This window comes from Lampetra fluviatilis, chromosome 5 (assembly GCF_964198595.1).
Source record: "Lampetra fluviatilis chromosome 5, kcLamFluv1.1, whole genome shotgun sequence".
In the NCBI taxonomy this organism is placed as follows: Eukaryota; Metazoa; Chordata; class Hyperoartia; order Petromyzontiformes; family Petromyzontidae; genus Lampetra; species Lampetra fluviatilis.
In genome coordinates, this window is record NC_136279.1 from 9,986,794 (window position 1) to 10,014,189 (window position 27,396).

General features: G+C 49.5%; 1 protein-coding gene across 4 annotated transcripts in view; it reads right to left on the reverse strand.

Annotated features, from left to right (window-relative positions):
* Positions 1 to 27,396, reverse strand: part of LOC144932537 (transcription factor HIVEP3-like) — a 125,368-nt gene that overhangs the window by 27,276 nt on the left and 70,696 nt on the right. The window lies entirely within an intron of this gene.

Genomic DNA, 27,396 nt, shown 5'->3' on the forward strand with positions numbered 1-27,396 from the left:
TATCGATGATTGACTTACAACCGAATCACCATTGTGCCCGACCTTGTCAGATCTTAGAAGCCTAACAGAGCAAAGCCTGGTTTAACAGTTGAGATGGATGAACACAAGGGCTTGCCAGATGTTGTGGGCGTTGGGCTGCACAGCGACCAGGCGATGGCAGTGCAGAGTGTCACCTCCTCTTACACGGCGTTGCGGGTTGTTGTCCACATTTTCCAGTTTCCTCCTACATGAAGCTAACTACTCATTCGGGGAATTGGCCAAACATCCCAACGCAGGAGCCACCTGAAAGGGAGTCTTGAGACTCGCTGAGTTTTTTTCCGGGTAAATAATTGGAATTGTTAATTTCGGTTGTTGTTGTTGTTGATGTATTCCCCAAAGTATTTTAATTATCAAGTTCCCCTTGCAAAAGAGACTTGTCTCAGTGTTCTCCCAACAGGTCATGCATAAAGAAACGAGTGTTATTCTATACTATTCAACCATTCATTACATTGCATATTTCAGGTAGATTTTTTGAAGAGTGTGAAGAAAACATTACAAACGCACGTATTCACCGCATTTTAAAAGGGCCCTATTTAGCGGTGACTGGCACCTCGCTGACAAACAGAAATGTGCGGCGTGAACTGAGGCAGTGAAAATGACAGCACCGGGTTATTCGTCATTTATAAAACAGCAAGCGAGACATCGCGGAGCCTCCAGACGACACGACAAAGAAGCGTTCTAGCGCATGCAAAGCGTTCCTTTTCATAAAGTGTAAGGACAGCAAAGGTTCAGCCCCTGCAATTGCCTGCTCACGCCACTTCTGGCCAAACGTCCTCCACCAGAGGCTGCTATCGAGAGCTGCTAGCCTTTTTTACCTCCTCTTCCAGTGCACTGGCCAGGCGTATTGTAAACAAAGGTGGAAGTGACCACACTTTGCCCCACCACACATGACCTGTGATCCGACTAACCACGGTGTACCCACTTACAGTGTATTGCTGGTTGGCCAGAGATAGGTGTTCTTGGTTCTTTCGGTAAAGTCACGTAGAAGGGAAATAATACAATAATAAAAATAAAACATAATAAAATAATTCTCACGACGTTTCGGCCACAACGCAAGCAGCCGTCCTCAGGTGAAGACCAGGTCTGTCGGGGAGACAGCGTCTGACCAGGTCTGTCGGGGAGACAGCGTCTGACGCTGTCTCCCCGACAGACCTGGTCTTCACCTGAGGACGGCTGCTTGCGTTGTGGCCGAAACGTCGCGAGAATTATTTTATTATGTTTTATTTCTATTATTCCCTTCTACGTGACTTTACTGAAAGAACCAAGAAGATGAATCCCTGCAGTCACGAAAGCTTTAAATCGAAATTTAACAGAGATAGGTGGTTTAAAAGAAACTTGCATCATCATTTCAACTACCACGCTGGGATTATTTAACCCAACTGGCCACTGCAATTGCAGTGAGCCAAGCATTACACCACAGCAGTGTATTTAAACAAAAAAACCTCCAGTACAATGATACTATTACTGGAACGGATCATGTAAGCAACTGTCTTGTGCATATCACAATTTGCAAGGTGACCATTGCAAAATGATGTCTGTAACTGTGTCAATGTACATATCTGCGTCTATCCACTGCTGCACGAGCACCTCCCCACTCCTTGTGGGTCGTTGGGGCTATTTTAATCTGACTTCACTATTAGTGTTTGTATAAACCACTGTGATGTGTGTTTGTACACCCGGACGCCACCGCACCCAACTGATCCTGTAATCCAAGGAACCAGGCTCGCTCTTAGAAGATCGTGAGTTCAAATCACGGTTAGGGGTCAGCTCAGCTCACCATCCTTACCTGGTTGGTCAAACAAGTACCACTTTGCGGGACATCGGTAAGGGCTTCTCGCCCTATGGGAGACTGAACCCACCATGGTAATATGGAGTTTCTACCACTGGATTATGGCTGCCAATGGAAGGGCAGTGCTTCCCAAAGCTTGTTTGAGCCTGGAGACGAGGTGCGATACCGATATTACGCTTTTGGGATTCAGGATTGGCCTCACTGACTGCCCTTCAAATCCTCATGTCACCCAAACCAAACTCCCCCCCTCCCTAGTCTCAAACTCTTCTGCTCAGTCATCCGTGCTGACGACTACCGGCTGAAAACCTTCCTCTTTTCCTCTGCCTATGACCGACTTCCCCTCTCTACCAAGCTCAAGCCACACTCGATTTGTATGGCAACTTGAAATTCGGTTGCAGTGAAATGTTATCGAAAAGCCACGGGCGTGTTGCACAGCAGCATTCACAAACTGCACCAACTGAACGGACGTTCTATTCCTGCAGGCGAATGCCTCGGACGCATGTCGCCGCGAGTCGAAGACGAGACACGAGTCGACGTGTCGGCGCGTCGTTTAAACCCAGGTTTCAATTTCAGCTGAGTCATGTCCGGGTCAGTGACCCGACAAATATTTAAACTCCCGGCACACCACGTCCATTCTCGTTATCGCTGCGGTAACTGGACGTGCGCCTACTCTGGTCTGCAAGCGACCCGGAAAGAATTCCATGAGAAATTAAGTCCTACACTGTCCCCCCCCCACCTCCAGTGTAAAGCATGGGTACTCCCATCTCTTCCAAGATGTTTGACCTGCGTAGAAAGTAGGCCAAAATATTCTTTCCTGGAGGGGCTCTGTAAAGCTCTCTCTAAGTGGAGGCTGTTCCGCCAGTAATAGCATGATGCACTTTTCCCTTGACTTGAACATAAAAACAAGTATAACCCGTAAAAATAAAGTTTTTCACTATAAATCCTTTATATGCGTGGCGGCTAGAGTCCTCTCGTCCTCTGGTTTGAGATGGCTGCCACCTATGGGTAAGATGATTGCATTGCACCATTAAGCAATTGGTAATTAAATATAATATTTTTGTCCTAAAAAGTGTAACATTTTGGAAAAATCTTTTTACGAACATTAATTGTCACGCCCAACGAGTCTGTGTGGAAAATGTCAGCTCGATTGGATCACGGGAAGTGGGTTAAAAAACGACCGAAAGATTTGCACGGTCGTAAGCAAGCAAGCGAACTTAATATAAAGGATTTTAAAATGACATTCGAAAATCTGTTGTACATTTTTTTTTCAATGTTCAATTCTCCATGTGCTATCGTTTCCTACTGTCGGAGCGCAGCCATGTGGAATGCTAGGACAGTCCCCGCTGACTCCTTTTCACCCGTATTCCCCATCTCTGCCGAGCTCGAGGAGGCATTTCGGGGCAGAAGGGCTCAGCCAAGCACAGCAGCTGGGCTGGCGGTGCACGAGAGCGTTACGTAACATGGCGCTGGTGGCCTAATAAACAGCTGTGCAACTGCTGGAGGAGATGGGCCTGCAAGGAGAGATTCTTCCTCGTGGGGATTTGACCCTGTCCCCTATCCAAGAAGGTTAATTCTATATCACCATCATCAGCCATGATCAGTCGACTGCTGGATGAAGGCCTCCCCAAGTTGCCGCGACTCCTCACGATCACTGTGATGTAATAATTATTGACAAAGCATTCGCATAAGAGCTGGTTTCGTCACTCCATCTCCTTGGTGGACGTACTATCGGGCGCACTCCTTTTGCTTGGCTGCCCCTCGTGTCTCACTGTTTTTGACAATCGGCCACCATCCCTAGCCATGATGTGTGCTACAGTCATGATGTGTGCTACAGGGTCACCGCAGTGGCGAGATGTTAACTCCCTCGCCTGGTATACAGGAGGCCGTGGGTTCAATCCTGACCCTGACGCCTGCTGTTCATTTGGAGTTTGCGTGTCTCTCTCCCCATGGTCGTGTGGCTTTTTCTCCAGGTCCTCCGGTTTTTCCCCTCCACATTTAGAAACATGTGTTTAGATTATTTGGCTGCTATAAATTTGCACATGATAAGCCACTTCGTTGGATTTTCATTTGTGGGTAGGTAGCTTCTCACAAAGGGCTATTTAGCTCAGTGGGCTTTACCTGGTGCGCTAGAAATAGTTGAGTTTAGTTTGACCCGAACCCACTTACTTTCTTTTTTGAGCCTGAACGATGCTAAAAACCTGTGTACGTTGCCTAGTCTGTGCTCCTCTTTTTGTCTCTCAGTATAATTTGAAGCTCATGTGTCCGATGGGGATATCAAAACAACCTAATAAAACAGCAATTAACATACTTTTTTTGAAATTCATATAAAATTATACGAACAAAGTAATAATTTATGTTAATCACGAAAAAATGTTACGTATATTTTCGTAGGTGCCTTTGCAATTTTAGCCGCTGGACATACAGTATATCCTATTGGCCTCTCCCTCCCCCTAAATCGGGCCTTGGCCTCAAGGGAGAAGTCGTGGTATGGAGCAATGTTCCACGGGCGGCATGTGTTCTGTGTTCGCATGTCTGAGTTTCTCCGTGTATCCCTCTCTATAAAAGCGGCCGGGCGTGGTGTTGGTCACCCACCCTGTGCTAGCCTCCATAGGTGCTCACTAACAGCCTTTGCCCCAACAGGCTACACAGGTGATGTCTTTGCATCCCCCCTACCCTGTATACCCGTTTGTGTCCGCGTGTATCTTTGCGTCTCTGCGCATCTGCCCTCCAAGTATTTATGTGCTCGTCTATGTTGATGTACCTGTCATTGTCCGACTGTCTGTCTGCCTTTATGTGTCCGTCTCCTTGCGACCTATTTCCATGTCGGTGTCTCTGTGTGTCCGTCTCTTTGCGCCAATGTGTCGGTTCCTGTGTCAGTGTATGTCTCTTTATATCCATGTCTTTGCCTGTTTCGACATCTCTGTTTCTGCATATGTCTTCGTGCATCTGACCAGTTCAGATATTCACCGCTGGTGTTAGCCATGGGTATGCGTCAAACTCGGGTCACTGGGATTGTAGCACGACGCGCTCACCACTAATCTACCGCTCTCCACGGTCATACTCACAGATGTGCGCACACACACACACGCGCGCACAAAGACACACACATTCACACCACACTACAGAAATAAAAAAATCCCCGTAGGCTCTGTGCCCTGACAGCTGAAAAAACAAGGTGTTGGCATTTGGGATCGAACACAACATGCTACTGTACAACCCCACAAAGCAGCCCCTCGACTGTTAAGCACAACTGTTTATGAAACGATCGTATAAAGTGTAATTGGAGGACATTCTGGATTACCGGTTAGCTCACCAAGGGATATATTTAATTCAATTTCAAAACCTCGGGGGTAATAAGCTAAAAAGGCATCAACTCGCATCTGTATGCCAGAGCAGGGCCGCCCAGAGGTTCCTGGAGGCCATGGGCAGAATAGCACGTGGGGACCCTTTTATTTCAGCACCCACTCGTCCCATGTGAGGTTTGTTGTGGGGCCGTCTTTTGTGTGAGATTCAGTGCAAATTGCCCCTTTTGCCCCTCCCTACCACCCCCGGCCTCTGGGACGGCCTTGTGTCAGAGTAAAACAGTCTCTCTCACTCTCCTCCTTCACTCGTAACACGTGGCTTGTGCTTTCGTTCATTCACCGAGGGCCGAATAAGATCTCTTTGGTGGGCCCACACATTTACAAACACCTTAGCAAAATCCAATGTTAATGCAAAAGATAATTAAACACACAATTAACACACTAATGCGATGCCTGCATTCGTTTTCCACACACGCAGACGTGTATGTTAATGTCCCCCTCTAGCACCTAATTAGTGTGGATAAAATGCTTGCAATGATGAATACTGAATATACCACGGTTATTGATATCTGCTAGTACAGAAAGCAGCACCACAAGATAAAACAACATTTGTTTTTATTTTACCAGGTAAGGTCCACTACTGAGCTATACAGCTCTTTGTCTAAAGTGACCTGACCACAAATGAGAGTTCAAACGAAGTGTTTTATCGTGTGGAAATGTGTAGCGGCCAAATACTCTAAACGCATGTTGATTCTTCATGTGGAGGGGAAAACGTAAGGACCTGGACAAAATTCCACACGACCATGGGGAGAGAGACACCGCACACTCCAAATGTACAGGCGTCACAGGGTGAGGGATCAAACCAACGACCTCCTGTATATCCGGTGAGATATTTAACATCCCGCCACCACGGCGCCCGTACCATATACCCTGGTATTGCCTAGCGATTGGATAAACTTGACCGTATTGTCATGCCTCAGAGGGAGAGCAGTGGCACTGCTCTGGGGAAGGTTTGGAGTATAGACACGGGAGCATATAAGTATGGGACAACAATGGATTTTGCTGCACTGCCCTGTCAGTGCACGGTGGCTGCCCATTCAAGCAACGATCCAGGCTCAACTCTGATTGGCTTCTGCAATCTGACGAGATGAGAAGAATTCAGAGAGATGTGGCCATCGGCTTTGCCGTACGTGATTCACAACGTGGTGGAGAGATCACACGTAACCAGCCATGCAACACCGCCGGATGGAATTATGGGTCTAAGGAAACGTTTTGATTGTGGAAATCCTGGCGGGTCGAAGCCGCGTCAGTGACTTATATATTTAAAAAAAACATCGCGTGGGTTTTTCCCATCTCCCATCTCCCCCCCTCCCCACCGCCCCTCCAACCCTCCCTTGCTCACTTGGGCACAGTCACCCGAGAGCCGCTTGGCACGGCCAGAGCGGTGGATATCCCTGACAGCTGCTGCCGAAAAACTCACCACTTTACAGAGTCGTGAAATTACTACCACACCTTGACCCCCCCCCACCACCACTATTGATTACAATCACATGGAAGGAAGCATGCAAGTATAGCTGCAGATATATTACACGGCTCCGGTTAGGCAAACATCGCGTATGTGGCTGTGCACGTGTATGTGCGTGCGTGGGTGGGTGCGTGATTGAGTGCGTGTGTGTGTGTCTGTGTACATATTATTGTGAAGAGCGGTGGCGCAGTGATTAGCGCCAGAGCTAAAGTTATCATGATACATTTTCCAGAGCCCCCAAACACACCGGACCCAGACCCCCCCCACCCCATCCGATGGGGCAGGGTCGGGGGGGGGGGATATTCTCTGGAGCTCAGCCACGGACAGCTCCAGTTTAAATTCAGCACCGTCTGCTGCACAACGGTGTGGTGCATCACGTCTGCGGTTTTCTTTTTTGCACAACGCTCTATATTTCCACGACCCGGGTTCGATTCCCTGCCGCGACCGCTACATCAGTGGCAAGCGATGACTGAGCTGGTCCTCGCTCTCACCTCGATCGACACGGCCTCTAAGCGGTGCGAGGTGTCCAGCATCAGCACTTGAAAGACAAAAGCGGCGAGGAGTGATTCTGGCCACGCCATCCCCACACGTTGCACCCCAGCCTCAAATAGGTGCTCGTTACCAGCTCTTGCTCAACACTCTAAGGAGGCTCTACTAGGGATCTCGAGACCACGTGACACGTCATTAATGTCAATGCAATAACGGCCGCTGTGTGACGAAGCAGGCGAGAGCCCATCGAGATTCATTCGCGTTTTTGAAGAGACTTGAAAACTGCGCTTATGGTACACGTAGGGGCCATTGTATAATACATATGCATGCACTATAATAAATACTGCAGAGGAAATAATAATAACAATAATTTACAGCCATTGTCAAACCACTGCTGTGAAGTCCTCCCCAAGATATGTTGATTGTGGAGGATATTTGACCATACTTCACCACACTGCCAGTGTGGGTCAAGGAAGGGGTGAGAGTGGGGCAGAACCGGTTTAGATTTCACCCGACACCGACGTGAGACCATCGCCGACAATCGAACTCAGGTTGCCAGGTTTGTTGCGCAGTGCGCTAACCACTTTGCCACTGGTCTCTCGTTCTGTACGCATTCAAATTACTATTTGGATTTACATACAGCGCAGTCCAAATGCAAGCACAAAGTGCCGTGCAACACAGTGGAATACGCATCACAGGCAAAGAGGAGTTGGGTATGCGCTATTTCAATGAGACAATTGTCGGTCAGTGATAGGCACAAGTGTAGTGGTGATACGCGCTGGGTGTATATGTCGTGTGCCAGCGCGTATGTATGGGTGTGTGTGTGGTGACGCGCGCTGACGGGGAGGAGCAGGCGTCAGTGCGCGGGCGGGGGTAGTGCTGCTGATTGGCTGTGTGCCGGTGACGCGCCCAGAGGGAGTGATCGGGTAGCAGCGCGGTGTGATTGGTCGGGGAGTGGAAACACGCGCTGAGCGGAACCGGATCGTAAGGATAGCGCGTGGGGATTGGGTAACTGAGGAGCGGTGCCGACGTTGAGGTCCGCATCCGCTCCGCCTCCCGGGAAGAAGGGGTATATAAGGTGATGCACAGAGGAGCAGGGGGCAGAAGTGGAACCATCTAAGAATGAAGACGAAGGTGCAGAGATAGAGCCCGGAGAGGAGAGTAATGGAGAGTAGAAGAGAGTAAGGTATAGTGTGTAGCCAGCGAGAGAGAAAGGTCTACACGAGCTGAGTGATGTATAGTGTGTAGCCAGCGAGAGAGAGAAGGTCTACACGAGCTGAGTGATGTATAGTGTGTAGCCAGCGAGAGAGAAAGGTCTACACGAGCTGAGTGATGTATAGTGTGTAGCCAGCGAGATAGAACGGTCTACACGAGCTGAGTAATGTATAGGGTGTAGCCAGCGAGAGAGAACGGTCTGCACGAGCCGAGTATGCATACGGTGTAGCCAGCGAGAGAGGAAGGTCTGCACGAGCCGAGTATGCATACGGTGTAGCCAGCGAGAGAGGTGCAAAGTCTACACGAGGCGAGTGGAGAGTGTAGCAGAGGCGCAGAGTCTACACGAGGCGAGAGAGGAGTGTAGCCGAGGCGCGGAGTCTACACAAGGCACGGAGAGCCGGCAGCACAGAATCCTGAGTCAAGAGAAGTGCAGTGTGAAGAAGAGAGGCCACGCGTTGTATTGTTACAAGTCAAGATTTAATAAAAGAAGTGTGTTCCCGTCAAGGAGTTTCCTGCCGTCATTTTCCAATACTTCATCTGGCGTCAGAAGTGAAACGGGCTTCCAAGTATGGAGACGAGGAAGACCCGTAGGACCCACGGGATTGACCGCGAGGAAGACCTGGACGACTCGGAGCCGCTGGTGGCGGGGGGTGAGGAAGAGGACTTGCCCACGCTGCAGGGTCCGTCGACGGCGCCGGCCGAGCGACCGGGGACAGACGCCGGGCTTCGTGAGGCGCACTCCCGACTGGCGGAGCTGCTGCTCGCCGCCGCGTCCATCTTGGCGGAGATCAGCTCGTCGGGAGGAGCGGGGACGGTGGGGGACATTTTACAAGGTCGCCCCGCAGATTCCCGCCAAAACGAATGGGGGATTCCCGCCATTGCGCCTGGGCCTACTTTTGGCGGGAACGGCGAGCGCCACGTGGTGGTGGGTTCCCAAGCGCGCGCATCGACGTCATCAGCGCGCGAGGGGGTCCGCCATCTTACGTCTGCTGCTGGAGCCGCCATCTTAGACACCGACGGACAGGGGGAGAGGAACCACGAGGCGGATGACTTCATTTTTCAGCAGCGCCTGCCCACGTTGTCAGCCTTCAAGGCGGAAGGCGGAGACTGGGGCCAATTTCAGCGAAGGTTTTTGGCGCATCAAGAGATGTCAGCGTGGTCCGACGCTACGGCGCTGCGGGCATTGCCCGCCATGCTGGACGACGATGCGCTCGCGGCCTTCAGGGCTGCACGGAAGTCGGACCGCTCCACGCTGAAGGATGCGCTGGGGTTGTTGGCCAGGGTCTACGGGCCTCCCTCTACATGCCGCCATCAGTTCTACGGAAGACGGAAAGCGGCCACGGAGACCGCGCTGGCCTATCGCACGGCGTTGCTGGCTCTTGCTGATGCTGCGTTCCCTCGGATGGACGAGGAGGGCCAAGACGCGATGGTTTTGGAGCAGCTGCTCAAGTTGGCGCAGGACCTGGGGGTCCCTATCAACACAGCTGACGACATTGATATTTCTTCTTTGAGAGTCGCCACGAGTATTCAAGCGCACGAGGCCCTACAACGGAAGCAAAGCGTTGGTTGCAACGCTGCTGTCGTCGCAGCCCCGGGGTTGGTGGTCGCCGAACCCCAAGTCGTCAGCCCACGAGAGGAGGCGTTCGCCACGGGACGACCAGGGGACTGGAGGCCGGGGGCCCGGTCGCCTCTGCGATCGGGCCGAAAGTCGGAGCAACCAAGATCTACTCCGACCCTCGTCACGTGCTATAACTGCGGCCTCCGGGGCCACGTGGCGTCCGGGTGCCGCGCTCCGCGGCAGCGCGCCATGGGAGCTCGGCTGGACGACGACCGAGAGCCCAAGTCATCTCTACAATCCCCGGCAAGTCGCGGCACCTCACACGCTCGGCCTGTTTATTCGGCACACATGGGACGCCGCGTTGCGGCGGAGGAGGGCCGGTTAAGGTTCGGGGATTCGGTTCGGCGAGGGGGGTTCGGCCGGGACCAGGGAGACATTGAATGGGCGGAATTGGGGCATAGAATTGTGGCTGCTTCGGCGGGTTCGTCCGTTGTTACGGGATCTATTGATGGGGTTGAGATTAGGGTGTTAGTGGACACGGGGGCATCGGCAACTATTATATCGGACCTCATTTATAATATTCTTCCAGTCCAATGTCGTCCGCTGCTTCCAGTGGATGTGCCATTTTACGCCGCTAATGGGGGATCGTTGGGCATTATCGGTCAGGTTAGGGCGTCCATTTGCATTGGAGATATCAAATTATCGGGACCCGTTTTCGTTTCGTCTTCTTTGGCAGTTCCGTGTCTTTTGGGCACTGACTTTTTGGCTAAAATGCCCATTAAAATTCTTATCGATCAACGATGCATTGAACTGCCATCGGGTCGCCGGATTTCATTTTTGACGGGCCCTACTGACATTCGGACGGCGTGCGCTACGATACAAGCGGTGGCGACGCAGACAGTGCAAGTGCCCCCGGGTTCACAGATGTTGATTCCCCTCCGGTTGCGAAAACCATGGGTGAGGGAGGCTTCGGGACAGAGTATGCTTTTGGGTCCTTCTAACAAGGCTGTCGGGGGTCTTGATTTATCGGTGGCTCACACTTTGGTGCGGGCTGACAGGGATCCGTTTGTGATGGTTTTGAACGCGGGGTCGCGACCAGCTGTCATCCCGCAGGGCACCGTGCTGGCTCACGCGGCGCAGGTTCCTGGGGATGATGGGTTGGTTGCGCAGGTGGGCTCGAGCCCCGCGCGGAACGTTGAGCCAAGGGAAGACCTTGAGTGGGTCCATTCGTTATGTGCCGCCTCGGACGATTTGTCGGCGGCGCAGTTGGGTGCGCTGCGCGAGTTGCTCATTGAATTCTCTGATGTATTCAGTAAACATAAGTATGACATTGGGTGCACGGATTTGTTGCACCATCACATTGAAACGGGCGATGCGGCGCCGGTCAGGCTAAATCCCTTCCGACTGAGTCCCGTGGAGAAGGAACATGTTCAGTCGGCTGTTAACGATATGCTAGAAGCCGATATTATTTCGCCCTCCTCTAGCCCGTGGGGAGCGCCTATTGTGCTGGTTAAGAAGCAGGACGGGTCCCTGCGATTCTGCGTTGATTTCCGTCGCCTGAATAAGATCTCTGTGGCTGACGCGTGTCCGCTCCCCAGGATGGATGAGTCCCTCGATGCATTGTATGGTGCGCGATATTTTTCGACTCTTGATTTGTTATCGGGGTTTTGGCAGTTGCCGCTCGACGAAGAGTCGAAACCTAAGACTGCATTTCGGACTCCAGGGGGGCTGTTCCAGTTTAACCGGTTACCCATGGGACTTCACTCCTCTCCAGCGACGTTTCAGCGACTTATGGAGCTGGTTTTGTCGGGCTTGCAGTGGGATACATGCTTGATTTATATGGACGATGTCATTGTTTTCAGTAAGACGTTTGAGGAACACCTCCGGCGATTGAGAGGGGTGTTCTTGCGAATGCGATCGGCTAAGTTGAAATTTAAACCGGCCAAATGTCACCTCCTTCGTAGGTCCGTTAGATACTTGGGTCACATTGTCGATTCTTCGGGGATCTCCACCGATCCCGCGAAGACGGATTGTGTCGGTTCGTGGCCGACACCTACGTCCGTTTCCGACGTGCGTAGTTTCATCGGGTTTGCATCTTATTATCGGCGGTTCGTTGAGCACTTCGCCACTATTGCAAAACCCTTGCACGCTCTAACGGCGAAGGGAGTGAAGTTCAAATGGGGACCGGAGGAGGAGGCCGCGTTTCGCTCCCTCCGGGACGCCTTGGTGGGTGCCCCACCCTTGTGTTATCCCGATTTTGCCAGTCCCTTTTTGCTGGACACGGATGCTAGCAACACGGGCATTGGGGGGGTGCTATCCCAAGTCGTTGGGGGTGTCGAAAGAGTTGTCGCCTACGGTAGTAGGGTGTTGTCTCCGGCGGAGCAGCGCTACTGTGTCACCCGTCGCGAGCTGCTTGCCATTGTTTTTTTTGTGCAACAGTTTAGGCCATATCTTTATGGTCGTCACTTTACAGTCCGAACGGACCACGCGGCGCTACAGTATTCATTGAGGGTCGCCCAGCCCTCGGGCCAGTTGTCGCGTTGGTTGGAAGTCCTCCAGGACTATCAGTTTACGACTACGTACCGTAAGGGGTTGCGACACACGAATGCCGATTGCTTGTCGCGGTTGTTGCCTTGTGATGAATGCGCGTGTTTGTCGGGATCGGCGCGCTGTAAACCGACGCTTGCGGGGGAGATGGGGGCACTGGCTGCGACAGCGGGCGCACCGATCGGGGATGATTCCACTGCCTCTCAGGGTCGGGACTCGCTGCTCTCGCTGTCGCTCAGCGAATGGGGCCGCCTCCAGATGGCGGACAGCTCGCTGCTAGCATTGCGCCGCAAGGTTGGGGGTCCCGAGGGGGACCAGGAGCGTACCGGCTCCTATGTCCTTGAGCGGGGCGTGTTATTGAAATGGGACAGTTTGTCCCGGCGGAACGCACTCGTGGTGCCTTCCGCTGTGAGGGGGAGGGTTGTCTTGGCGGCACACGAACGCCTCTTGCACTTGGGAGTTAACAAGACGCTTGCCCTGCTTCAGCGTGACTATTACTGGCCGGGAATGGGAAGTGATGTGGTGCATATTCTGAAGGGGTGCGTTGAGTGCGCCAGGCGTAAACCACCGGCCGTGGCAGCTAATCCACCGCTGCAATCTATTCAGGTCTCGCGTACCAACGAGCTCGTTGCACTCGATATTTTGGGGCCCTTCCCAGTCACGCCGAGAGGGAATAAATATTTGTTAGTGGGGGTCGAATACTTTACCCGATGGCCTATGGCGTGGCCTCTCGCTAACCAGTCGGCAGCGGCTGTGACGGATGCCTTCGTCCAGGGCTATGTCCTGGACAAGGGGGCTCCCGAACGCCTGCTGACCGACCAAGGTAAAAAATTTTCGAGTAAATTGTTGCAAGAGGTGTGCGATCTGCTGGGTACCAAGAAGGTGCGTACCTCCCCGTACCACCCGCAGACTGACGGGATGGTGGAGAGACTCCACAAAACCTTGACTTCCATGCTGTGCCAGCAGGTGTGCGAGGCACATGTAGATTGGGACCTGCAGGTCCCGGGAGTCCTTGCTGCGTATAGAATGGCCCCCCATGCAGCTACGGGGTTTTCCCCATTCTATTTGATGTACGGTCGGGAAGCTGACCCGCCAATAGAAACGCAACTTGGCCTGTCCGCTCCACGAACTAATTCTAATTTGGCAGAACATATTAAGTTTAATATTCACAAGCTGACAGAGGCGAGGGAGGCCGCGCGGCTTAATTCGCGGGCTCGCCAAATTGCTAATGAACGATTGCGGGCACGGAAGGTGTCCATGCACGAATGGAAACCAGGTGACAGGGCCTGGCTGCATTGCCCTCAGGCACCCTTGGCTACGTCGCCTAAATTGTTGAGACCGTGGAGGGGACCCGTGGAGGTCGTGCGCGTTGCACGGCCCCAGTGCGTTCAGATAAAGTGGGGAAAGCGCCGGTGGTACGTTCACCCCTCCCGACTGAAACCGTTCTCGCCTCCATATGGCCTCCCCTTGTGTCGTGATGGCCGGGCGTGTGACGTGACCGGCGACCCAGAGGGGGAAATGTCTCTGCCTGATCCACACGTATTTTCGCCTGATCTGCTCCCAGGTGTCTCGGAACTGACAGCTGCCGATCACCGGCGGCCGGATCTCCGCGGCGGGGCCGGCCCTTTCAGGCCCGTTCCGCGCCGTCTGGAGCGGCCGGAGCCGCCGGACGGTCGTCAGTGTCCCGCCCCATACAATGGACCAGCCAGACGGACTCGCGCCAGGTCGTGCTACTTTGCATGACCTGCCTCGTGAGGAGTCGGGGCAGTTGGAGCGCCTCGTCACTGCGTGTAGTCGCAGGGACGTGGGGCGCGTTCGTCTCGAATTTGCTCGTATCGTGTTATTGTTGACTTTTCGGGTTCATTGTCGATCTGTACATAGTTATTCTTGTTGTTGTTGTTGTTGTGTTATGTTACGGGGCACACTCGGGGGGTTATGGGGTTTTTTTTTGTTGGTTGTCGTTTTATCGTCGCGGTTGGTTGTTGTTAGCAGCCGGGCCGGCTGCGAGCTATGTGGGAGGGGGTGATGTAGTGGTGATACGCGCTGGGTGTATATGTCGTGTGCCAGCGCGTATGTATGGGTGTGTGTGTGGTGACGCGCGCTGACGGGGAGGAGCAGGCGTCAGTGCGCGGGCGGGGGTAGTGCTGCTGATTGGCTGTGTGCCGGTGACGCGCCCAGAGGGAGTGATCGGGTAGCAGCGCGGTGTGATTGGTCGGGGAGTGGAAACACGCGCTGAGCGGAACCGGATCGTAAGGATAGCGCGTGGGGATTGGGTAACTGAGGAGCGGTGCCGACGTTGAGGTCCGCATCCGCTCCGCCTCCCGGGAAGAAGGGGTATATAAGGTGATGCACAGAGGAGCAGGGGGCAGAAGTGGAACCATCTAAGAATGAAGACGAAGGTGCAGAGATAGAGCCCGGAGAGGAGAGTAATGGAGAGTAGAAGAGAGTAAGGTATAGTGTGTAGCCAGCGAGAGAGAAAGGTCTACACGAGCTGAGTGATGTATAGTGTGTAGCCAGCGAGAGAGAGAAGGTCTACACGAGCTGAGTGATGTATAGTGTGTAGCCAGCGAGAGAGAAAGGTCTACACGAGCTGAGTGATGTATAGTGTGTAGCCAGCGAGATAGAACGGTCTACACGAGCTGAGTAATGTATAGGGTGTAGCCAGCGAGAGAGAACGGTCTGCACGAGCCGAGTATGCATACGGTGTAGCCAGCGAGAGAGGAAGGTCTGCACGAGCCGAGTATGCATACGGTGTAGCCAGCGAGAGAGGTGCAAAGTCTACACGAGGCGAGTGGAGAGTGTAGCAGAGGCGCAGAGTCTACACGAGGCGAGAGAGGAGTGTAGCCGAGGCGCGGAGTCTACACAAGGCACGGAGAGCCGGCAGCACAGAATCCTGAGTCAAGAGAAGTGCAGTGTGAAGAAGAGAGGCCACGCGTTGTATTGTTACAAGTCAAGATTTAATAAAAGAAGTGTGTTCCCGTCAAGGAGTTTCCTGCCGTCATTTTCCAATACTTCACAAGAGAAAGGCCCTTGAGCCTGGACTTGAACAGCAGGGAGCAGACAGCCTGGGTGGCTGGGGATTTACAGATCTCATGAGCAACAAATGAGAAGGAGCAACGGCACAAGTAGATTTTTCATGCATTTATACCACGGGAAATTTTCTAAAGTAAGATTTCGGCCATCGCAAGTACATTTTAAAGAACCTAAGAATATAATAATTTGTTATATGCACCCCCCCCCTCTCGCCCTGAATCTTTAACGCAATACAATGTGTGTATATTATACGTAGTTAATATTATATGTGCGGATATTATACAAAGACAAAACAGACTTTTGGGGCAAGAGCTGTTAGCGAGCACCTGTGAAGGCAGGAACGGTACACGAGGGGGTGGGGGGGGGGCAGCACCACACCCGACCGCCTTTGTCTCCCGAGTGGCGATGTTTACACACTGCACTCGGAACTCATTCGAGTCGACCTAGGGGAGGCCCAGGACCAGTTCAGATAATTGTCACTTGTGTTGGCTGTGAGCGAGAATCGAACTCGGGTCTCCGGATCCGCAGCGCAGCACGCTAACTTCTACAATATCATCCCGCTATATACACATGCACATATACAGACGCAGACAAACCCTTCATAAAATCCCAGGATAAAAAAAAGTAATTTTTGCTTACAATGCACATCTCTCAGTGTGGATCACAGCTCACGAAGCACATGGACCTATTTATCCAAACAAACATTTCAAGTAAAAACTAACATTGAATCCAGAACTTGAAATAAAATGCCATCCTACTTAATCAAGTACTCATGCAGCCTCAACACGTTCCACATTGGGGCACCTTAGTCATTGGCAACACTGGACTGGCTGCTGATATATCTTGCCTTGAAGCCAACCGATTGATGTAACGAAGTAAAGTCCAGGCTACGAAATTGTATAAACAGTTAACCCTCGACTATCCACGGCATATTTTCATGTGCACGTTGGTTTGATAATTCGATACTCCTCACTCGCCGAGGGGCCAGTGATTCCAGTAACCACCAGAGGTGGGACAAAGTCATTGTTATGCAAGTCCAAGTCGAGTCGCAAGTCATCAAATTCATGACTCGAGTCTGACTCGAGTCCAAGTCACATGACTCGAGTCCACATCTCATAGGTGGGACAAAGTCATTGTTATGCAAGTCCAAGTCGAGTCGCAAGTCATCAAATTCATGACTCGAGTCTGACTCGAGTCCAAGTCACATGACTCGAGTCCACATCTCAGAGGTGGGACAAAGTCATTGTTATGCAAGTCCAAGTCGAGTCGCAAGTCATCAAATTCATGACTCGAGTCTGACTCGAGTCCAAGTCACATGACTCGAGTCCACATCTCAGAGGTGGGACAAAGTCATTGTTATGCAAGTCCAAGTCGAGTCGCAAGTCATCAAATTCATGACTCGAGTCTGACTCGAGTCCAAGTCACATGACTCGAGTCCACATCTCATAGGTGGGACAAAGTCATTGTTATGCAAGTCCAAGTCGAGTCGCAAGTCATCAAATTCATGACTCGAGTCTGACTCGAGTCCAAGTCACATGACTCGAGTCCACATCTCAGAGGTGGGACAAAGTCATTGTTATGCAAGTCCAAGTCGAGTCGCAAGTCATCAAATTCATGACTCGAGTCTGACTCGAGTCCAAGTCACATGACTCGAGTCCACATCTCAGAGGTGGGACAAAGTCATTGTTATGCAAGTCCAAGTCGAGTCGCAAGTCATCAAATTCATGACTCGAGTCTGACTCGAGTCCAAGTCACATGACTCGAGTCCACATCTCATAGGTGGGACAAAGTCATTGTTATGCAAGTCCAAGTCGAGTCGCAAGTCATCAAATTCATGACTCGAGTCTGACTCGAGTCCAAGTCACATGACTCGAGTCCACACCTCTGGTAACCACGTCACCGCAAACAAAGGTCAGCAAATTCAGAAGCAACAACAACAGACGACTTCACGCCCCCCCCCTCCCCCACATCGTTTGACATAATTGAACGCCCGATTATGTAGCCTAATGTACGCGTGTTTTGCGTTTGCCGTGTTTCTGTTTAATCTGAGATACCCCCGCTCTCCCGCCCGCCCCCACATTATCACCCCTGAAAAGCACGAGTTGGCTGTGTGTATTCAAGCCTCGGTTTTCAGGGTAGAACGCCTCCTCTACAATTGTGCAAACCGCTCTTTAGAGCACGCACAAATGAGCACGCCCGCTGTAGCAATACGGCATTTAGCCGTGATCAGGTTTATTCCGTTCCGAATATTTCAGAACCGTGGATTGTTTACATAGACGAAAGCAACGCCCCGACCACTGGTGGATTATTCTTTGGTTCTTTTCGGTTAAGTCACGTCTAAAAATAAAATAATAAATTAAAATAACATATTATGACGTTTCGATTGCAACACAAGCAATCATCATCAGGTATAAAAGAAATAGCAACAAAAAATCTAACTAGAAAACTATAGACAGACATACAAGCAGACAGACATCACAACGGCACACAGAGAGAGGACACACATCGGCACAAAGAGAGGGGTTGTCTCTATGACGGTCCCTTAAATATAGAGAGGGGGGGCGAGAACGGAGAGAGGGAGGGGGCAGAGAGAATTAGCATATCAATGAGTGTACGCCAACGTACTGCTGCTGCTGCAAGTAAGATGACAATGTGGAACGCGCACGCAAAATTGAAAACTAGGAGACAGGCACACGAAAATTAAATAACCCAGCAAAATATCGAAATGTGATGTAATACAACACAGAGAGTCGGTTAACACACAATTAACGCATAGCCTGGTTGATTACGTGTTTCAAAATTTGCTAAGTTAGAATTTTAAGTGTGAAAATTCCAAAGAGAGGACTTCCCCGTAGAAGTGGTTCAATCTTAAAATTAAGATTGAACCACTTCTACGGGGAAGTTTTAAGCTTATCCTTTTTCTTTCTGGCTATTTGTTCTCTCTGCCTGTGTCCTCTCTTTGGAATTTTCACACTTAAAATTCTAACTTAGCAAATTTTGAAACACGTAATCAACCAGGCTATGCGTTAATTGTGTGTTAACCGACTCTCTGTGTTGTATTACATCACATTTCGATATTTTGCTGGGTTATTTAATTTTCGTGTGCCTGTCTCCTAGTTTTCAATTTTGCGTGCGCGTTCCACATTGTCATCTTACTTGCAGCAGCAGCAGTACGTTGGCGTACACTCATTGATATGCTAATTCTCTCTGCCCCCTCCCTCTCTCCGTTCTCGCCCCCCCCCCTCTCTATATTTAAGGGACCGTCATAGAGACAACCCCTCTCTTTGTGCCGATGTGTGTCCTCTCTCTGTGTGCCGTTGTGATGTCTGTCTGCTTGTATGTCTGTCTATAGTTTTCTAGTTAGATTTTTTGTTGCTATTTCTTTTATACCTGATGATGATTGCTTGTGTTGCAATCGAAACGTCGTAATATGTTATTTTAATTTATTATTTTATTTTTAGACGTGACTTAACCGAAAAGAACCAAAGAATAATTCCTGCAGTCACGAAAGCTCCTAAATTAACACTGGTGGATTGTTACTACAGGACCGTATAAGAACAATGATTCTATTGCTTTGGAGTCATACGTCAAACCACTGCTGGATAACGACCTGCCCATGCCGCCTTGACCATGGGGTGTGTTTCACCATACTGCACGCTGATCAGTGCAGTTGGTGAAGTGATGTGGACCAGGACTGGTTCAGATATGACTCGCCACTGACGCGAGTTCGATTCTCGGCAATGGATCAAAGCACAGAGTGGAAATCACTGTACTGTTACCCCCTCCCCCCCCGTCTCACTCCCTCATATAATATTTAATAAGAGCGCTGATGATCAGGAATGAACGCATCAATTCATCAATATGTATTATTAAACTCTTTATACGTGCGCTGAATCATGAGCCTGCGAACCGAACGATTTACAACGTTGCAATTGTTGAAGCAAAAAATGCACGGATGTTACATTGAGGCCTAACGGAGCACATTACAACCGAACAAAAGTGACACTCCTGCAAAAAGACAAACAGGTCATGACCCCAAACTGTGACAATTCATGAACTCGCTGGGGTGAAGAGGTGAGAAGTTGGCGTGTGAAATCGTGCTCAGCGACCACAAGGACTTTGATGAACTAAACAAACGACAGCAATGTTCGTAAACATGTTTCTGCAAGCACGCACAAATGCCTGCGTATTGCATCCGCGTTATCTTGTGTGTGCACGCGCGTTATGCTTGCGCATCGTGTGCGTGTGTGCGCGTGCGCAGGGTCTTAGTGGTGCTCCCGGAATAAGTGCTTCCTGGAAAGACCCTCGAATTATTCCGCCGAAGCCACAGCTCGCTAATACAATTAAAGCCCCACGCCTCCTCGTTTCCTGCAATCGCCGTGCATTAGCGCGGGGCTCTAACCCCAGCAGCGTTGGAGCGCTGCTCCGTTAGGGGCCATCCATTTAGTACGTACGCAAAAAAAATCTGTCAAAACTCCCTGTACGCACGCGTACTTTTTACACCCCCCCCCCCCACCTGCGTGCGTACGCCTGACGCCCGCCTCCCCCTGCCCCGATTCCTATAGAACGGCCAATATTTAATCCACGCAGAAACGATCAAGGATTAAAAATATTAACGTGTTTAAGCAAACAGATAGTCCACCGCCGGACTACCTAACTCATTTGAAGGCCAATGTAGACAAATTATTGTCGAGGCTTCACCCCCGCCCCCCGTTTCCTATGCGTACGCACATTGTCAGTAGACCCCCATACGCAAGAGTACGCATTTGGGTTAACCCCCCCTCCCCCCTCCATGCGTACGTACTAAATGGATGGCCCCTTACATGGGCACAGCCAGAAAGGCAGGGCCATGTGCGTTTTACAGAAGCTCCATTAATGCCAATCTGTCTGCCAATCTGACCTTGTCTGTGGTCTGCTTGGGCTCTAAACCCCATGCTGCCTGCCCCAGTCTCAGATGCATTAAAAAAAGATTGTCTTTTTCTCCAATTGTAACCAAATTCTGTTATATGTGTCATGTATGAGACAAAGTATCCATTTGTGATAGAAAAAGGCCTGTGGGAGCAGATATCATTGAGCTATCCCTGAGATCCGTTCAAGTAACCTCTGGTCCACACAGCAGGGAGATGCACTTTCCCACCCACCCACCCAGCTACGGAGAGTAATGTTCATTGCATGACAATCAAACTGATATTTTACATTGAGCTTTCCCTGAGATCCGTTCAAGTAACCTCTGGTCCACACAGCAGGGAGCAGCACTTTCCCACCCACCCAGCTACGGAGAGTAATAATGTTCATTGCATGACAATCAAACTGATATTTTACATTCTCAGACGTGGAATTCATCCAAATGATGTGCAGCACCGATTTTTTCGTGATTGTTTATTCTGCGTGAAATAATTGGTGAATGGATTCAGGACATCTACTCGCTACACTTGAGAACCCGGTTAAATCACAGACCCTCTGCCTGGATTTGAACTCAGGATCTCAGCACTCTGGCCTCTGAACCATCGGGCTGCATACTCTTAGGTTTTTTCCGTAAAGTCAAGTAGGTAAAAAAATAAGAAAATTCAAATTAATAAAAGTAATAATAAAAATAAATAAAGTAATAAATATGTTTATTTTACTATATTACTATACTATATTATTTTTATTTTATTTTTATTATTACGTTTATTAATTTTAATTTTATTATTATTTTACCCACGTGACTTTACCGAAAAAACCTAAGAGTATGAATCCTTGCAGTCACGAAAGCTTCAAATCTAGAATAAATCTGGCTGCATCATCACCTCTGATGCGGGTTGACTGTGACCATGCCGCTGTTGAGCGTGGGCTTGAAATGGAAAAAGTTATAATAGGCTCATGTCAATAGCACTTGTTCAGAGGAGCGCAACGTAATGATGGACATTAGGTGTGTATACTGCCGCTGTCCAATTTGATGACTCACAACTGCTGCGAGTAAAATCACAATCAAAAGTTGCTGCCCTTTGATAATTGGTTTTTTACCCTTTTATCTGGCAACAAAACTGACACATTTTTTTACAAGGAGTCATGTTTGCATTGACCACAATACCTGCGGTCGGAATGCAAACAAAAAAACACAACTCTGATAATGTATGCACTGTCCTTGAAATTGATTGGTCCACACCCGAGACAGCTTTTCTTAGAGCCTCGTCTCACATGGTGTTGGACCAGATGACGCCAAAAGGCGCACAACTCAAAGACAATGCACCATCAGAGTATGAGAGCTCGGGGTAAGCATTTACAAAAAAAAAGGTGTCAGTTTTGTTGGTGAAGGGGGTGCGGGATGACCCATGACTCGAGTGCCACTCACCGCTGACGTTAGACGTGGCCCGGTATCAAACCCACGGTGCTAGGTTGTACTCAGTACGAGTACGATAGAACCCCTGTTAACGACTAATCGCTTAACGACGGGCCTCCATAGAGGCCCAATGTGTAGTTTATAGTCGTGTGGTGTATAGTAGTGTAGTGTGTATAGTAGTGTAGTGTGTATAGTAGTGTAGTGTGTATAGTAGTGTAGTGTATAGTGTAGTATATAGTAGTGTAGTGCCTCCATAGAGACCCAATGTGTAGTGTATAGTGTAGTGTATAGTGTAGTGTATAGTGTAGTGTATAGTGTAGTGTATAGTGTGTGTATAGTAGTGTAGTGCCTCCATAGAAACCAAATGTGTTCGTTTAGCGACCACTCTCCTGTTAACGAGGGGCTGTTCTAGGCACAGTAAATAATAATTAATGCATCGATTAACCATGTTTATTTTATTATTATGTGTTTATAATGTGGTTAGTAACTTTATGTATTAATATCCATTGTTTCAATCTTATAAAGTACGTTTTCTGGGTGAAAAAGGATAACTTTCGATGATGTCGGAACGAATTAAGCCTTCAACATGTCTTTCCTATGTTCGCTTACCGACCAAATCAATTAACGACCGGTTTTGTGAAACCAATTACCGCCGTTAAGAGGGGTTCTACTGTATTGTTTTTTACTAAGCATTCATGAAGCAAACACGAAACTGCGAACTAGTTTTTGTCTGTTAAAACATAATACAGCAACCGCATGAATGCTGATGCGTAAACACACCCGAGCACTTTATCTACTCAGATGAAATGGGAACGAATAAATACGAAAGGTATTGTTTCTCAAGGGCTAGGATGGGAAAGCATTTGCACATCTTCACACTTGCCGGCACATCTGCCAGAAAGGTTATTGATGGGCTTTCTCGGCGTTACAGGCACACTCCCGCCAAATAAAACACGTCGACATTAAAACCATCTTTTTGACCATTCTACAATATTTTCCACTGTTGCTATGAGAATAATTCATTAGATTAAATCGGTCAAAGGCTCCAGCATAGCACATTAATGCATACATACATACATACAAATGAGTTATCCTTTATCCTCTCTGTTCACCAACCCAGACGGACCAGCATGTTGTGGATTTACTCTCCAACACACCGCTGGGCTGAAGTAGTAACTAACTGGCGTGTTGTTTACATGACAAACCTTACTGGCTGTGTTGGGTGGTGGAGGGTTACGCCACATTTATACTTCCGCGATCTAACCCAAAAAAACCTTTATTATGAATAATATTAGTCGCGAAAGCCTACGCGTTAAGCAGCATGGTGAAGTATGGTCAAATAACCCCCACGACCTGCACGTGGACTGATAAAAATGGGCTGTCAATCTTTTAAAGGGATTGACATCACCGCCGCAGCCACTGGAGGAACTCCCTCCACCACGCAATGTTTAAACAAAAAATCATAACAAACTTGCGAACAAAAATTGATCTAATTGGTGAAGATGATGTGGGGGAGGGGGGTGGGCATGACGCCAACAATGGCACATTCGCAATTGTGAGAAATATAAAGTCCTTCCCCTACACAGCATGTGGCATGGTCGTACCATGTTAGTACACGTCATGTGCCAATACAACTTCTGTTTGGTCTTTACCACAACCTCCCCACCCCCCTTTGCTGTGTATTGATATATGCAAGCGTGCAGCGTCTACGAGCACAGTACCTCTATCCTGATGCGTGACGTAAACCAACACTGCACGTGTCGACCGTGTTATTATCCAGGAACTGTATTGTTTTCGCCATTATGAATCATCATCAGTCATTATCAATTCACTGCCAGATGAATGCCTCCCCAAGTAACCGCCACCTCCCACGGTCCTGCAATGTGACAATCCATCCAGCACGTCAATGATCTCATTGCTCAATCTCCTTGGAGGACGTCTTATCGAACCCACTCTGTTACTTGGCTTCCACTGCCGTTGTTATTCTTGACCATCGGCCACCATCCCTTCTAGCCATGGCATATCCCACCCGAGCCCACTTACTCTCTCTCGATGGTTTGGATCATGACATGCGCCTGCGTGTGTTCTCGAACACGTGTGCGCCTCTCTCTGTGTCTCTCAATGTAATGCCAAGCGTGCGTCTCTCAATGCTTCTTTGGGCAGTGTTCACTTTATGTTCTCTAATTTTGTATGAACATGAAAATTAGGGCATTATCCAAAAGTACACTATTTATTGGAGCCAGGCTCAGCATGACGCGATGATAGTTTTATAATTTACGAGGAGATTTTGCAGACTTTAAAACAATGCTTAAATTTGACGATGAGTTTGTAGAAAAATTTGAAATGTCTACGACCAAATCTCACTGCAGGAGCACTGGGCGTCCTGTTAACTTGGCAGCTTGTTATGAAAGTACTGCACGTTGGAATTTCTTTTAACAGGTTTCCAGTTTACTTTGTTGAACCAGGTGAGAACTCAAGTGGCCAGGGATGGCCTCATTGGCAAAAGTGTCCTGGGTCACCGAGTGTCACAGGCTGCTGTGAGACTACGTTGCCAGCAGAGGACGGTGCTCGCAGAATTAATTGTTGTCCTTTAACTCTGCTCCAATGTCTCTGCCTCCCGCTTTCAGCGACCCGGAGTGACCAGCGTGTTGACGTGTTGTTAAATAACGCCCCACCCCTCCCCTGTAAATATTCGCATGCTGTAGGAAGGCCCTCATCCAGCAATGGATAGATAAGAAAGACCAAACCATGCACACGACACTACAGCCAGTAACAACAAACTAAGTCGATATGTCGAGGTTGTAGTTTGGGCTGTAAATGGAATGTGCAATTATCATCACATGCTGGATGCACACCTTGGGAAGTGTTTATGCACTTAGTTCCGAGCTTCTCCTTTGGGGGAAGGACTTTCGCCACTCTCAATTCACACATTCTGTTCCCAGTTAATTGCGCAGCGTGTTGCCATACACACTTAAAAGAATGCACGTCCTTCTGCTTCTCAATTAAGCGGCGTCTCGTCGCTTCGTGGCTCGTTAACGCGCGGGGTCGTGTATTGGCACCGTGCGTCTTTTCTTAGGTACAAGGTGCAGCCCTGAAAGTGCCTGCCCACACCCCTTCTGGCAGAAGGGCCTCCATTATGACAGATAACGCTAGGATGGAGCTCTCGAGAGCTACCCAGAAGGTATTTTTTGCCTACTCTTCCATGCTGGCCAGACATCATTGTAGAGGTGGGAGTACGTACACTTTACCACACCACACGCAACCGGTCGATCGCCTGTGGTCGTACCCAGCTGTATTCGCTGGGTCGACAGAGGCGGGGAGGATTCAAGAAAGTGGCCCCATTGTTTTAACTGCTACGCCACGAGATCAAACGGGCAACCTCTTTATTGCCCAGTGTGCGACAAAATGTGCATTCCAGTGTTAATGGAATATGTCTACCAATGGTTTGGCACGCACACGAAACTAAATTCACGATCACCATCCCAGCGTGGATGAAAAGGTCAATTCGTCCGTGGGCATCCGACACAGCGGTATTCTATGAGCATCAAGAGACGAACAAATGATGTCTCTCTGAATGACAGTCCTCGTTGGTGGACATGCTACCCCCAAGCAAAACGACACATCATGATATAGTAAGAGAAATGCTTACCTGCATCTTTAAGAGTGCCTGAAAAGTACATCCAAAATCATGCGACGACCCTGCAGTAGTGCAACACCTCTCGGGAAATCGAACTGTTTTCACAGACAGCTTCCAGCAAAGTGGCCGGTTATATACACCTTACAATTGTTTGCAGAGAAGTGTGAAACGAACAGTCAGTTGAGAACAACACAAAGACAGTAAAAGTGAAAACACTGAGATAGTATGAGGCTAAAAGTAAGAGGAAGTAAAATAAATTGTGTTTTTTAGAGCTGTGGGTAACCACACGCTGCATACTACCCGAAACTACGGCGTACAGTGCAAGCATTTAGTATGCTTAGGATTCTAATCAATCACAAGTCCAAGCACCAAAGTATGGAGGCATGCTTGGGATTTTTAGGATTCAACAAAAATGCTCAAAGACCCAATTACGTAGCCGAGATCCCCTCCACGGAGGAAAGCAGTCGCCCGCTGGCCAATGTCAGAGCCAGGATTTTCAGGTGGGGGGGGGGGCAACCCCTCCATCAATGAAGAATGATGGGAGTAGTTAGTAAGTAAGGACTTGTCCCTTGCTTTTTATTCGATGCGTGTGCGGTGATGGCGCAGCCATCGATCGAGGGGCGAATTCGAACCGTGTGTGATCGGCATCGCGCTCGCTGAAGGTGAATGCCTTCAGGGAAGTCGTGTACTGTATACGCAACTGTGCACAATTCTGAGGCACTGAAAACTGCTTTGCCGTGACTTATTGCCAATTATGGACTCAGACTATTGTCCTATCATCTCACAGAGTCCCTGGCACGTAATAATACACAGTGGCACTGGGGGTTGCAAAATGCCGATTTATTGCTAATAACCCCCAATGATCCGATCGAAATTAAGGATTTCCATCGGATCATTAGGGGGCACGTGCCACCACCCCCCCCACTGGCTCTGCCAGTGCCACTGGCATGACCTCGTGGAACTGACCCATGAGTCATGGCGAGCGAGTGCGGAGCTGATTGGTTGGTTGTCATCACACTGGACAATGTTGAAGCCTGAAGAGCCGTTCTTGGAGCACTCTCCACACGACTCACCTTGAACAAGGATGTGTGTGTTTGTGTTCTTTCTGAATAGCATCATCTCGGTATTGGAGTGGCTTAATTATGGCAAAAATTGTTATATCGCCGAACTACGACGCCCTTCAATCAGCGAGGGTCACTCGTGCCTCCGCACGCTCGCGAGTCGATCTCTCCCTCCTGCCCATTTCCCGTAGCTCGACGCAACGTAAATGCCCCCCCCCACCCTCCCACGTCTTCACTTGACATTGCTGTGGAGACGCGAGATTGCTCCGAGTCAAGGGTGTTTTTGCTGCGAGAGCGTGTGCGCGGAACATTTTAACCTCATGGCGGGACCTCGGGGTCCCGAATAAACGGAAGTCAAAATCGTAATTAATTCATTTATTTTTGGCGACTCCATCCCACCGCGCACATTAACGCTGTGACCCACCTGGCACGGATCATTCTGTTGCTATGTCATGTCCAACCGCAGCAGCGAAGACGAATGCACTCCATGCTCGGGTATGGGCATGATCATAAGTCTTATCCAAAGCTGCTCAAACTGCCTACACGACTTAAGTCCTTTATTTGTCATAGCGGGATGCATAATACAATGCAACTGCTCTCTTATCTTCATTATTATTTGACCTACCAATGTCTGCAGCCAGGATCAATCCATGGTAATCCTATTACCTGCAGATATTTAACAGATCAAATGCGTTGCACCGTTCATTCCTCCTGTATGCATCTGTACAGATAGGTTTTTTTTGTGGTTAAGCCATAGTCCCCACATACCGCTCGTATCAATGCGGATAAGAGGAGCGGCGACCCACTACTCTGTAGAGTAACATTGGTAACATTGGTATAAACGCTTGTTACAATATGATCAGCGCATTGAAAACGCGT